Below are 15237 nucleotides of genomic sequence, written 5' to 3'. Positions count from 1 at the left end.
AGCAGTTGAGTATCTGGATAAAAAAGCAGGGATTCAGAACTAAGGATAAATCCTAGAACTATGTGATTGTGAAGATAGCATGAAAAAAAGATGAGGAAGCTCTGGGACTTTTCACTGTTCACTGCATTAGTGGTGGGGATTTTTCACAGGCTTTTTCTGCAGGTTACATCCAGCGACTGTTTCCACTCTTTCCGGTCATGCGTACATGAGGTAAAGCAGCGCTGTTTTATCATACTAGATACATTTGTGTAGTGTGTGAAGTGAGTGTGTTGAAAGTTCTATTATAATGCTATAATGCTATTCTGTGCATTCGTCGCCTGTCTAATGAAGCCATTAAAGTGTCTTTTGTGTTCCATGGTTTTATTGCCAGGCGACGCAATGACACAGTCTGTTGCACTACACTAGTTAAATTGCTTATTTGTCTAGATTTAAACATTTTTGAAAACATCTGGGATAATGCAAGTACACAAGTCAAAATACACTACCTGTTAGGGCTGTCAAATGATTAGTCGCATACAAAAAAAAGTTGTGAATTTTAGTACGAAATGACATAATTCTGACAAAACATTACAAAGCCATACAGTATGCAGACAGTAACTGAACTTACCCCGTATTTCTAACCTATGCCTGTTTTCATGAAGCGTTAAAAAAGGGACTTGTGTACTGTATATAAATAAAACTGCACGTGCACACACACAACTTTTATTTAACAATAAAGCAATTGTTGAGGCAAAAAAAGTACCTCATTATAGGTTGCTACTTAACGTTCATTAATCATTCACAGAATAAACGCTAACCCCGCACAGCGACATACCAAATATTGCATTAAACAGTGAAATCACGCTCAGCAGAGATATAGCAAGCGTGCTAACTACAAAACAACCTAACATTAACGCCAAGGACTGCTTTCGTGCAAATGTGTGCGAGCACAGAAATAGTCATATTGAAGATTTAAGCCACTACTGACACAGCAAAATAGCTTCCAGTATTAAAAAGCATTAAGAAACAACTTAAAGGATAAAAGAGATGCACTTACTTCTGAAAAATGAAGATGCCGATGACAATCGCCACATATTAAATCTGAGGTGATCCATATTAGGCCATATTCTTCCACACTCTACAAAACATGTCAAAGCAGCATTTAGCCATTAGATACCACTATAAAAAAAGCTAATTAGGAGAAAGAACAAGCAGAATCCTAATTAAAAAAAAAAAAAAAAAAAAAAAAAAAAAAAAAAAAAATTCGCAATATATATAAAACTGTACACTACTAGTCATAAGTTTTTGAACCGTAAGATTTTGAAATGTTGTTTTACAGAAGTGTCTTCTATTCACCAAGCCTGCATTTATTTGATCCAAAGTACAGCAAAATCAGTAAAATTATGAAATATTTTTACTATTTAAAATAACGGTTTTCTATTTGAATATATTTTAAAATGTAATTCATTCTTGTGATTTCAAAGCTACATTTTTAGCATCATTACTCCAGTCACATGATCCTTCAGAAAGCAATGTAATATTCTGATTTGCTGCTCAAAAACATTTATTATTATTATTATCATTATTATTATTATTATTATTATGTTAAAAACAGCTGAGTATAATTTTTTTCAGGTTGCTTTGAATAGAAAGTTCATAAGAACAGCATTTATCTGAAATAGAAATCTTTTGTAACATTACAAATGTCTTTATCATCACTTTTAAAAAAAATATAAAAGCTTTTTATTTCAGATAAATGCTGATCGTTGGATCTTTCTATTCCTCAAAGAATCCTGGAGAAAAAAAAAAAAAAAAGAGTCAACTCAACTTTTTAAAATATTGATAATAATAATAAATGTTTCTTGAACAGCAAATCAACATATTAGAATGATTTCTAAAGGATCATGTGACACTGAAGACTGGAGTAATGCTGAAAATTTAGCTTTGATCAAAGGAATAATCAGATTTTTAAAATATACAAATCGAAAACAGTTATTTCAAATATTACAAATATTTCAAAATGTAACTTTTGCTGTAATTTGGATAAAATAAATGCTTTGTAAGCAGAAGAGACTTCTTTAAAAACATTAAAAATCTTACTGTTCAAAAACTTTTGATTGGTTGTGTATATCTCATAAGTCTAAATGTGTCTAAAAGCACTATTTCCAGGGAATTTTTGAAGTATTTCGAAGCTTTTGGAGCCCACAATTTTTCTGATGCAAATGTATGCAACTATTTGCAAAATTAGTTAGTGATCTTGCACCATATATAAAGCATGCCAATTTAAAATCTACAGTATTCTGTGGAATGGGTGGTAAAATGTGTAAATGTGGGCCAAGATTCTCTACATCCTTCTTGGAAGCTGACAGCATAATTGAATTAGCCATTCAATGAACATCCGGCCAACGTGTAGGACTTCATGAATGACAGGCGTTCCAAATCTGGCCTGTGTATTTGAATGTGATTATAACCGACTCATATAAAAAACTGAAAATTTACTCACCTTGAAAGCTGTCCAGATTGTAGATGAGCTTGTCTCTTCAACACAACAGATTTGTAGAAATGTAGCATTATATCACTTGCCCTCCAATGGATCCTCTGCAGTGAATGGGTGCCACCAGATTGAGAGTTCAAACAGCTAATAAAAACATCAAAATAATCCGTAAGTAATTTACACGACTCCACTCTATCATTTAGCATCTTGTAAAGTGAAAAGTTGCATGTTTGTGGAGTGGGCCCTTACACTTATAGGGCATTGCAAGCCCTCTGAGGCGTAAGCCAGGGCTATTTTTGTAGTCAACAAAGCAGCGTCAATTGCAGCGCTCATTATCTCCTAAACAGCATAATTTAAACTAATTTTTTTATTTTGCATTTTACTAGTTTCTTTACTTGAAAATTGTCAAACGACATTATTTATGGTGTTTTTAACTGCAGAAAACGCTGTCAGTTGCTGCACTCATTATCCCCTAAACCAGACCTGGGCAAACTCGGCCCTGGAGGGCCGGTGTCCCTGCAGAGTTTAGCTCCAACCCTGATAAAACTCACCTGTTTGTAACTTTCTAGTAAACCTGAAGACACTGATTAGCTTGTTCAGGTGTGTTTAATCAGGGTTGAAGCTAAACTCTGCAGGGACACTGGCCCTCCAGGACCGAGTCTGCCCAGGCCTGCCCTAAACGGTGTAACTTAAATTTATTTTTTTTTTTTTGCATTTTACTATTTTTTTTTTTTTTTTTTTTTTTAACTGTCAAACGGCGTTATTTACGGCATTTTAAACAACAGAAAGTGATGCCAGTTGCAGCGCTCACTTAAATAATTTTTTTGCATTTAACTAGTTTCTTTATTTGAAAATTGTCAATTGGTGTCATTTACGGTGTTTTAAACTGCAGAAAACGCCATCAGTTGCAGCGCTCATTATCCCTTAAACTACAAAATTATTTTTGTAGTCAACAATCTCACGAGAAGCTGTCTTTGACACCATCCGTCACCCACCGAGCGATGCCTCACTACTGATCTCTCACTGACAGTGCGAGAATTTAGAGCAGCGTCTCGCTATGGTAAGAGTGCTTCAGGTGAACGTTGGGCGAGTGAGACAGTCACACCACCTGATGCCTTGGCTCATTCCCATAGATATGGTGTGATGGGACAGCACTCACCACCCAACGTTATCCACCACCACCATCCAAGACAGCAATCCCATGAGAAATTGACTACAGATGCAAATCCATCAAAAAATTTTTTTAATTTGTTTATTTTCCATATGACTAGATTTTTTATTTTCAAAATTGTCAAAATGGCGTAATTTAATTTAAATTTATTTATTCATTTTGCATATTACTAGTTTTCTGTTTTGAAAATTGTCAAATGGCATTATTTACAGTGCTTTAAACGGCAGAAAACGGCATTAGTTGTGGCACTCATTATCCCCTAAACGGCGTAAATTAACTATTTATTTTTTTTTTTTTTTTTTGCATTTTACTAGTTTTATTATTTGAAAATTGTCAAACAGCGTTATTTAATGTCAATTTATTGTCAAACGTAAGAAAGCGCTGTCAGTTGCTGCACTCATTATCCCCTAAACCAGACCTGGGCAAACTCGGTCCTGGAGGGCCGGTGTCCCTGCAGAGTTTAGCTCCAACCCTGATAAAACTCACCTGTTTGTAACTTTCTAGTAAACCTGAAGACACTGATTAGCTTGTTCAGGTGTGTTTAATCAGGGTTGAAGCTAAACTCTACAGGACACTGGCCCTCCAAGACCAAGTCTGCCCAGGCCTGCCCTAAATGGCGTAACTTAAATTTTTTTTTTTTTTTTTTTGCATTTTACTAGTTTTTTTTTTTTTTTTTTGTCAAACGGCGTTATTTACGGCATTTTAGACAACAGAAAGTGACATCAGTTGTGGCACTCATTACCCCCTAAACGGCGTAAATTAATTTTATTTGTTTTTTTTGCATTTTACTTTTATTATTTGAAAATTGTCAAACGGCATTATTTCATGTCAATTTATTGTCAAACATCAGAAAGCGCCGTCAGTTGCTGCACTCATTATCCCCTAAACCAGACCTGGGCAAACTCGGTCCTGGAGGGCCGGTGTCCCTGCAGAGTTTAGCGCCAACCCTGATAAAACTCACCTGTTTGTAACTTTCTAGTAAACCTGAAGACACTGATTAGCTTGTTCAGGTGTGTTTAATCAGGGTTGAAGCTAAACTCTGCAGGGACACCGGCCCTCCAGGACCAAGTCTGCCCAGGCCTGCCCTAAATGGTGTATCCTAAATATATTTATTTTTTTCCTTTGCATTTTACTATTTTTTTTTTTTTTTGTCAAATGACGTTATTTACGGCATTTTAAATGACAGAAAGCGACGTCAGTTGTGGCGCTCATTATCCCCTAAACAGCGTAACTTTTTTTTTTTTTTTGCATTTTATTAGTTTCTTTATTTAAAAATTGTCAAACTGCGTTATTTACAGCATTTTAAATGACAGAAAGCGAAGTCAGTTGCGACACACATTATCCCCTAAATGGCATAACTTACATTTATTTTTTTTATTTTGCATTTTACTAGATTCCTTATTTGAAAATTGTCAAACGGCGTTATTTTTTTTAAATGCATTTTAAATGACAGAAAGCGACGTCAGTTGCGGCACTCATTATCGAAAATTCATTTAAGTTTTACGCCATTTCAGGGGATTATTAGGAGTGCGCGTTTACACAGAGAGCACTGTCATTTTAACTGACAGTCTTGCATTTTACTAGTTTTTATTTAAAAATTGTCAAACATGTTACACCGTTTAGGCCAGAACTGGGCAAGCTCTATCCCCTGGAACCAGTTGGTGTCTCTGCAGAGTTTAGCTCCAACCCTGATAAAACTCACCTGAACAAGCTAATCAGTGTCTTCAGGTTTACTAGAAAGCTACAAACTGGTGAGTTTTATCAGGGTTGGAGTTAAACTCTGCAGGAACACCATCCCTCCAGGATAGAGCTTGCCCAGGTTAGCGTTAGGGTATTTATGAGGGTTAACCCTGATAAAACTCACCAGTTTGTAGCTTTCTAGTAAACCTGAAGAAACTGATTAGCTTGTTCAGGTGAGTTTTATCAGGGTTTGAGCTAAACTCTGCAGAGACACCGACCCTCCAGGATAGAGTTTGCCCAGTTCTGCCCTAAACGGTGTTATATGACAGAAAGCGCAGTCAGTTGCGGCACTTATTATCCCCTGAATGGCGCAACTTAATTTTTTTTTTTTTTTATTATTTTGCATTTTACTAGTTTCTTTATTTGAAAATTGTCAAAGGGCGTTATTTGCAGCATTTTAAATGACAGAAAGCGACGTCAGTTGTGGCACTCATTATCCCCTAAACAGCGTAACTTACATTTATTTTTTTATTTTGCATTTTACTAGTTTCTTTATTTGAAAATTGTCAAACTGTTATTTGCGGCATTTTAAACGACAGAAAACGACGTCAGTTGCGGCACTCATTATCCCCTTAACCCCTAGGCAAACAGGGTTTTTATTTTTTTTTTTTATTTTGCATTTTACTAGTTTCTTTATTTGAAAATTGTCAAATGGCGCTATTTACGGCATTTTAAACGATAGAAAGTGCCGCCAATAGCGGCACTCTCACTATCCCATAAAGGGTAATTTTTTTTTTTTTTTTTTTTTTTTTTTTTTTTTACTAGATTTTTTTTTGAAAATTGTCAAACAGCCTTATTTACGGTGTTTCAAACAGAAAGCTAATCAGTTGCCTGCAGGTTACGTAAACGGTATTTGGTCATGCAGCAATTTTAATTTTAGGTTGCCACTTGAAAATAACAAACGTTACTACTTTTGTTGCGGTTTTGTTTAACGTTACATTTTCTCACTCACCACAAGACAGAGCTTGACTCTTCTTCTTCCATCAAATCCGCGAATCTGTGAGTTGCTGGCCTCTTTTAGACACTCATTGCACATGGCAATGTTACTCATGGTTAGTATCCGCAACTTAAACTCGCTTTTTTGCAGCGTTGATTTGGACGTATTTTTCTCTTCATTTAATCATCATTAAAAATCGGTGGAGAGGAGATTCTCCCAGTCGATACCACTTTTCGTCCCATTGACTTCCATTCAGAAAAGCAAACGCTTGCAAAAAGCATTATCCCCTAAACTGCATTGCAGTTTTTTTTTATTTTGCATTTTACAAGTTTTTTTTTGAAAATTGTCAAATCTGACACTTATTTACGGCATTTTAAATTGACAGAAAGCGACAGTTTTGCGGCACTCATTATCCCCTAAACAGCGTAACTTAAATTTATTTTTTTTTTTTACATTTTACTAGATTTTTTTTTTGAAAATTGTCAAACGGCATTTTATTTGCGGCATTTTAAATGACAGAATAGCGAAAATTAAGTTTATTTATTTTTTTATTTTGCATTTTACTTTATTTATTTGAAAATTGTCAAACAGCGTTATTTAATGTCAATTTATTGTCAAACCTTCAGAAAGCGCTGTCAGTTGCTGCACTCATTTTCCCGGGAGGGCAGACCTGGGCAAACTCACAACACCTGGGCAGAACTGGGGCTCTCCCTGGAGGGTCGGTGTCCCTGCAGAGTTTTTAGCTCCAACCCTGATAAAACTCACCTGAACAAGCTAATCAGTGTCTTCAGGTTTACTGAAAGCTTGTTCAGGTGAGTTTTATCAGGGTTGAGTTAAACTCTGCAGGGACACCGGCCCTCCAGGATAGAGCCCCAGTTCTGCCCTAAACGCCTGTACTAAATGGTCAGTTGCAGCACTCATTATCCCCTTAATGGCGCAACTTTTTGCATTTTTTTTTTACTAGTTTTTTTTTTTTTTTTTTATTTAAAAATTGTCAAACTGCGTTATTTACGGCATTTTAAATGACAGAAAGCGACATCAGTTGCGGCACTCATTATCCCCTAAACAGCGTAACTTAAATTTATTTTTGTTTTATTTTGCATTTTACTAGATTCCTTATTTGAAAATTGTCAAACTGCATTTATTTAATGGCATTTTAAATGACAGAAAGCGAAGTCAGTTGCGGCACTCATTATCGAAAATTGCTGCACTTATTATCCCCTTATCTAATGAGTGCCGAAACTGGGCAAACTCTGTCGTACAACACCGTTTAGGGCAGCAACTTAGCTCCAACCCTGATAAAACTCACCTGTTTGTAACTTTCTAGTAAACCTGAAACACTGATTAAACTCACCTGAACAGGGCTGAATCAGTGTCTTCAGGTTTACTAGAAAGCTACAAACTGGTGAGTTTTATCAGGGTTGGAGTTAAACTCTGCAGGAACACCGGCCCTCCAGGATAGAACTTGCCCAGTTCTGCCCTAAACGGTGTTGTACGACAGAGCGCAGTCAGTTGCAGCACTCATTATCCCCTAAACGGCGCAACTTAAATTAATTTTTTTTTTTTTTTTTTTTGCATTTTACTAGTTTTTTATTTAAAAATTGTCAAACTGCGTTATTTACAGCATTTTAAATGACAGAAAGCGACGTCAGTTGCGGCACTCATTATCCCCTAAATGGCGTAACTTACATTTATTTTTTTTTTTTTGCATTTTACTAGATTCCTTATTTGAAAATTGTCAAACGGCGTTATTTGCGGCATTTTAAATGACAGAAAGCGACGTCAGTTGCGGCACTCATTATCGAAAATTCATTTAAGTTACGCCGTTTAGGGGATAATGAGTGCCGCAACTGACAGCGCTCTCTGTCGTACAACACCGTTTAGGGCAGAACTGGGCAAGCTCTATCCTGGAGGGTCAGTGTCTCTGCAGAGTTTAGCTCCAACCCTGATAAAACTCACCTGAACAAGCTAATCAGTGTCTTCAGGTTTACTAGAAAGCTACAAACTGGTGAGTTTTATCAGGGTTGGAGTTAAACTCTGCAGGAACACCGGCCCTCCAGGATAGAGCTTGCCCAGTTCTGCCCTAAAAACTCACCAGTTTGTAGCTTTCTAGTAAACCTGAAGAAACTGATGTTGTTCAGTTTTATCAGGGTTTGAGCTAGCTGCAGTCAGTTGCAGGCACACAGTTCTGCCCTTAACCCTTAAACAGAAAGCGCAGTCAGTTGCAACTTGAATGGCGCAACTTTATTTTTTTTTTTTTTTATTATTTTGCATTTTACTAGTTTCTTTATTTAAAAATTGTCAAACTGCGTTATTTACAGCATTTTAAACGACAGAAAGCGACGTCAGTTGCGGCACTCATTATCCCCTAAACAGGCGTAACTTACATTTATTTTTTTTTATTTTGCATTTTACTAGTTTCTTTATTTGAAAATTGTCAAACGGCGTTATTTACGGCATTTTAAACGACAGAAAGCGACGTCAGTTGCGGCACTCATTATCCCCTGTATAGGCAACTTAATTTTTATTTTTTTTTTTATTTTGCATTTTACTAGTTTCTTTATTTGAAAATTGTCAAATGGCGTTATTTACATTTTAAACGATAGAAAGTGCCGCCAGTAGCGGCGCTCATTATCCCATAAACGGTGTTATTCAAAATTTTTTTTTTTTTTTTTTTTTTGCATCATACTAGTTTTTTTTTTTTTTTTGAAAATTGTCAAACAGCGTTATTTACGGTGTTTTAAAACCTAATTTAGGCCTTCAGGTTACGTCGGTATTTGGTCATGCAGCAATTTAATTGAGGTTACCACTACTAACGTTACTACTTTTGTTGCGGTTGTTGTTTAACGTTACATTTTCTCACTCACCACAAGACAGGAGCGGCTGACTCTTCTTCTTCCATCAAATCCGCGAATCCGTGAGTTGCTGGCCTCTAGTAGACACTCATCGCACATGGCTTTGTGTACTCATGGTAGTAGCCGCATCGCTTAATCGCTCGTTTGCAGCGTTGATTCGGGCGTATTTCTTCTCTTCTCTATAATCATCGTGTAGCGTGCGGTGGAGAGGAGATTCTCCCAGTCGATACCACTTTTCGTCCCATTGACTTCCATTCAGAAAAGCAAACGCGTGCAAAAGTTTGGCGTTTCGCTGCATTGCACATTTAAAGCTTCGTGAACTCTGACCTGCCAATTCGTATCACGTGAAACCGTGTGACCAATAGCAGATCGATACGTCACCGCGTGACCTCTTGCTACTGGGCATGCGCACATAAATCTAACGTTATTTTTGTCACACTGTACAACAATAATACTTTTTTTTTTTTTTTATTATAGTAAGGGTTATTTATGGTAGTAAGGGCTACGTTTATGGTTGGGGTAGGTGTAGACGTTATAAAACACAGTCTAATAGCTAGAACAATTCATTTCATTGTTATGGCAAACTCAAACATTTATTTTGTATGCGATTAATCACGATTAATCGTTTGACAGCCCTACTACCAGTCAAAAGTTTTTGAACTATAAGATTTTTAATGCCTTTTTAAAGACGTCTCTCATCAAACCTGTATTTGTTTGATTCAAAGTACAGCATAAACAGGAAAATTGTGAAATATTTTTACTATTTAAAATACCCGTTTTCTATTTGAATATATTTTAATGTAATTTATTTCAAAACTGAATTTTTAGCAGCATTACTTCAGTCACACAATCCTTCAGAAATCATTCTGATTTGCTGCTCAAAAAAACATTTTGTATTATTATGATGATGATGATGTTGAAAACAGCCGAGTAGATTTTTTTTCAGGTTTCTTTGATGAATAGAAAGTTCAGAAGAACAGCATTTATCAGAATTTTTTTTTTTTTGTATCATAAATGTCTTTATTATCCCTTCTGATCAATTTAAAGCATGCTTGCTAAATAACAGTATTCATTTCTTAATTACTTCAAAATGAAAAAATAAATAAATAAAATACTGACAGCAAGCGTTTGAATGGTATGATGATGATGATGATGATGATGATATAATAATAAATGTTTCTTATACAGCAAATCAGCATATTAGAATGATTTCTGAAGGATCATGTGACACTGGAGTAGTGAGACCGGAATAATGATGTTAAAAATGTAGCTTTGATCACAGGAATAAATTACATTTTAAAATATATTCAAATACAAAGCAGTTATTTTAAATAGTAAAAATATTTCAAAATTTTACTGTAATTTGGAATTAATAACTGCAGGCTTGCTGAGCAGAAGAGACTTCTTCAAAAAACATTAAAAATCTTGTTCACATTAAAAAACATTAAAAAACTGTTCAAAAACTTTTGACTGGTAGTGTATACAACACTGTTCTAGTGGTTTTTGGATATTTTAATCCAAAAATCTTACATTTATAACTTTGACTTTTATTTTATTTCAAGTAATTTTTCACAGCCATAAACTGTCTTCATTTTTACTATATAAACCATATTAAAAATATTTTTCCTCACAAGGGTACTTGTGCTTTGTTTCTTTATAATAAATGGCACTTAATTTGACATTCTATTATACAATAATATATTCATATGTTTTTAAGTGTGGCTTAAGGCTGCAAACACTTCAAAATGCTTCATTATGAACAGTATTCATGATTCATGCTCTTTACTTAAAAAGGGGGCTTTTCCTTTCAAATACAAATGGCATTTGTTTTGGTATTTCTACAATAGTATATTCATATATTTGTAAGTGTGGATGGCTTAAGTCTTGCTGGCTTCACTGTATATGAAATACACGTATAGAAAATGTAAATGATAGATTAATAACAGCACTACAGAACATCATAATTTGTGAGGTTAGAAAGGTTGAAAGAAGGTACAGAGACGGCATCTGTTTTGTTAAATGATTTGTCCTCCCAATCACGCTCATCTTAAGCGATGAGCACAGGAATATTCATGGCAGGGAGGCAATGAAGGGCCCTTCTGTCTTTCATTACATGCACAACAATGAATTCATTGGAATTATCACGGAAGCATGACCTTCACATTCACCCCTGTGTTCATTACTGGCAGCGGCAGGGCCCATGCTCTGAGATTATTTCACACTGTATAAGAGAGTAAGCCAGAGTGGAGCGCACAGACCCCATCAAGAGGTGGCGGGCTGCGGAAAATGAATATGAAATGCAAAGGCAATTTCCTTTTGGCCAGATGGGTGACTTGGTATTCCTGACGAACGTTAGGAGATCAAGAAGTCCTATTAGCGCACTCTGATAACAGCTCGGTGCGTGAGAGGGAGGGGCTGACATTCTGCCGGAGTTGCTTTTAAAGAGAAAAGCATTGCAACAGTATACATTTGCTCTAAATGTTTGTTCATCTGTTCCCTGAAAGGTACAGCCTTTACAGCATTTCTGCGAAAAAGGGAGCTTTTGCCAGGATATTGACAATAAAATTCTTGTCTGACTTAAGAGTCGATATTCATTTAATACGGCATTGGTTGCTTGCTTGAGTTGGGCTTCTTTGAGCCAAGGTGATATCTATCAAATGCCAAAAAGAGTATAAACAGTAGATGAGGAGGAAGAAAACAAAACAGAATGAGGGACACAAGCAACAGAGGACCTTTCATGGACAGACGGAAGCTATTCCCCATCTCTTTAGAAAGTGTAATGAAGGGAGACTGAATCAAAGAGGTCCAATATTATGCCTGACCAAATGGATTGCCTTTGCAATGAACAAACGGGGGACGAAGATAGGGCGTGCTTAGAAATGCTATGCTTTCTCTTTTTTCTCCTCAAGATTTTGGCCCTGACAGCACTGCTGCTCAGGTTTTGGCCCTGGGCCCCTCAGTGAAGTCATAATCATTGTCTGTCAACCTAATCGTTGTTGAAGCTTAATTTAACATTGTCTTGTTCTTACTGCTGAGATAAGGAGTTTAATGTAAGACGTGCTACAACGGAAGCGGAAAAATAAGACCAAGTGCACACTACAAGGCAAAAACGCTGTTGAAATTTATGCGACCAGTCATAGCATGTCTCACAAGTAAGTAACATGTAAGCTAGCTGTGATCTGGGTTTTTTATGTGCAGATAATTGCAGACGTAAAGTAGGGCGACTATATGTGTCTTTTGTCCTGGACATGTCCTGGTCAGGATTACTATATTGGTTGAGCAGACCGATCGGAGTATGACATCTAAGTACAGTGAGAGCTACAGTGAGCAGACAACTTTTTATGCTTTCGCTCTTGCTGTACTTTGATGTCAAACACCGATCGGTCTGTGCAGTGCTGCTTCAAGTCGAACACACTTAATATGTACGAATATTTGCATCGCTTTGACCATTCTCTGTAGATCCCACCTTCTCGCATGCCACGATTGGTCGATTATGTACAATGCCTGCATGTTATTGGTCAAACTACTTTTTGCTCATTACCTTCCGCAGGTATGAAAACAGAATAACAAAGCCAAAACCTGGATATTTTAGGCAATATAAAAATCCTGACCAGGACGTGTCTGGGGAAAATGGCACGTATGATCACCCTACATAAAGTGCAGAATAAAAAAGCATTGCTATTTGCTAAAAATTGCTGCTTTTATTAAACTTTTATATAACTTTTTACTTCACAGTTCAGACAAAATATATACATTGTAAGATATAAATGGAGAATTCTGTTTTTAAGGTTTTAATAATTTAATAATTTTATCATTCTTTTTTTCTGCCACAAAATTAAAAAAAACGTCATTTTGACTTTTTTTTTCTTACAATTTTGACTAGTTGCAAGGTTTTATCTCACAGTTATGATTTTTACAGATTTTCACAGATTTTTAATGTTTATCCTCACAAGGGTACATATGCTGTTTCTTTATAAGAAATGGCACTTAATTTTACATTCTATTATGCCATAATATATTCATATGTTTTGAAGTGTGGCTTAAGTGTGTAAACACTTCATAATGCTTCATTCATTCAGTATTCATGATTCATAATCTTTACTTGAAAAGGGTGCTTTTTTTCAACTACAAATGGCATTTGTTTTGGTATTTCTAATACAATAATATATTCATATATTTTTAAGTGGCTTAAGTGTTCAAATACTTGCTGGTGTGAAATACCAGTGTGTATGAAATACACATAAAAAAAAATGTGAATGAATAGATTAAAAAGCAGTATTAAAGAACAGCTTAATTTGTGAGGTTAGAAAGGTTTAAAGAAGAGACAAGCAATTATTTAATTTTTAAGTAATTAAATACAAATAATTAAATAATTATATTATTTAATTATTTTACATTTCTTTTTTTTTTTTTTTTTTTTGCCACATAATAAAAAAGGTCATTTTTCTTTGCAGTTGCAAGTTTTTATCTCACAACTCTGACTTTCCTCTCTTGCAGTTCTGTTTTTTTTTAAACAGATTTTTTTTAAAGGTCATTTTTTATTTTCACCACAGATTTTTTTTTTTTTTTTTTTCATTTCTACTTATTTCTGAGAATTTCGAGTTCATATCTGACAATTCTGGGTTTATATCTCAGTATTAGAGGGAAAAAAGGCAAAATTGTGAGATAAAAAGCACCTTTATTTTTTAATCTCATTGCAGAAACCATTTCCATTTTAAAGCGGTAATTTCATTTGTGATTTACTCACCCTCATTTCATCATTTCTTTCCAAAACCTGTATGACTTTCCTTTGTGGAAAACAAAATTATATACTGTAGTTTGACAAATGTCCCAGTGGACACCACCGACAGTCTGTTGTTTTGGACCCTACTGACTGTCATTGTATTGACAAAAACAGATGAAGCATTCTTTGAAATATCTTCTTTTGTGTTTTACAATGACTTGAAAGCGAGTAAATAATGACAGGATTACGTCCTACTTTACCTGCTGGAACACCACTCTAGTGAACACATGTAGGTATTGTGGTTTACATAGTTTTAAATATGGATATTTTTCTTACACAAACACATTGGTTCACTTCAGATGGTCTATATTTATCCCTGGAGCTGTGTGGAGCACTTTTTATGATGGATGGATGCACTTCAGTTTGCTTCAAAATCTTAACACCCATTCACTGCCATTATAAAGTTTGGAAGAGCCAGAACATTTTTTTGATATAACTCCAATTGTATTTGTCTGAAAGAATAAAGTCCTACACCTGGGATGGCTTGAGGGTGAGTAAACCATGGGGTCATTTTTCATTTTTCATTTTTTTCAAGACCAAAAAGCTTTAGTTTTTTTTGTAGTGTGTGTTGTGGTTTGGTCACCTTAGTGGACCTACTAATAAACTAGAATCCATAATGACATTAATTGGTAATATATTTTGCTCTACAGGCTGAGAGCAGCAATATATACTTCTCTTATGTAGACAGTTATTGATTCTCACAGGGGGAGAGGCTGCGTCACTGCAGGAGAAGACGAGGCTGATGAAGTTGTCCTGGATTATCCCGGCCTGCCCCTGTCGTCTGGAGAAGACAAAGTGCACAGACATACTGGCAAGTGATTAACAGCACGGATGTTTGCAAAAGTCTCAAGTAGCGTGATCATCTGCATTACCAGATAAACTAAGGCAGCAAGCTGTGAATGCCTCCGGGCAAACAGTGGCAGTGCTAGACTGAGAGACAACTCAGATTTGTTTTGTGCACAGAATCAATGCTTTTATGCAGTTGACTGATATGGGCCATTCTATGCAACAGGTGCCTCTGCAAAATGATTTTTAAAGCACATTTTAACAGTTTTACCACAGAATTGTCCTTGAGTTCAAGATTGTTTTAATGCATGCTAAAGTAGCAACTTTTAAGTCACAAAGTGACTTTTTTACATTTAATTACATTTTTTATTTCATATGTGATGCTGGACCACCAAACCAGTCGTAAGTAGCATGGGTATATTTGTAGCAATAGCCAAAAACACATTTTATGGGTCAAAATGATTGATTTTTCTTTTATGCCAAAAAACATTT

At 35.6% G+C, this 15237-nt stretch overlaps 1 long non-coding RNA gene across 1 annotated transcript; it reads right to left on the bottom strand.

Annotated features, from left to right (window-relative positions):
* Positions 1–1043: 1043 nt before the first annotated feature.
* LOC127151973 (uncharacterized) lies at positions 1044–9496 on the bottom strand. The gene is made up of 3 exons (XR_007825014.1): positions 9189–9496; positions 2483–2617; positions 1044–1117 (listed from the first exon to the last, which is right to left on the bottom strand). It is a non-coding gene; the product is annotated as an uncharacterized LOC127151973 (long non-coding RNA).
* Positions 9497–15237: the final 5741 nt, after the last annotated feature.

This window comes from Labeo rohita, chromosome 2 (genome assembly GCF_022985175.1).
Source record: "Labeo rohita strain BAU-BD-2019 chromosome 2, IGBB_LRoh.1.0, whole genome shotgun sequence".
In the NCBI taxonomy this organism is placed as follows: Eukaryota; Metazoa; Chordata; class Actinopteri; order Cypriniformes; family Cyprinidae; genus Labeo; species Labeo rohita.
Note: the sequence above shows the minus strand (reverse complement) of the source record. Positions and strands in the feature narration are given on the sequence as shown.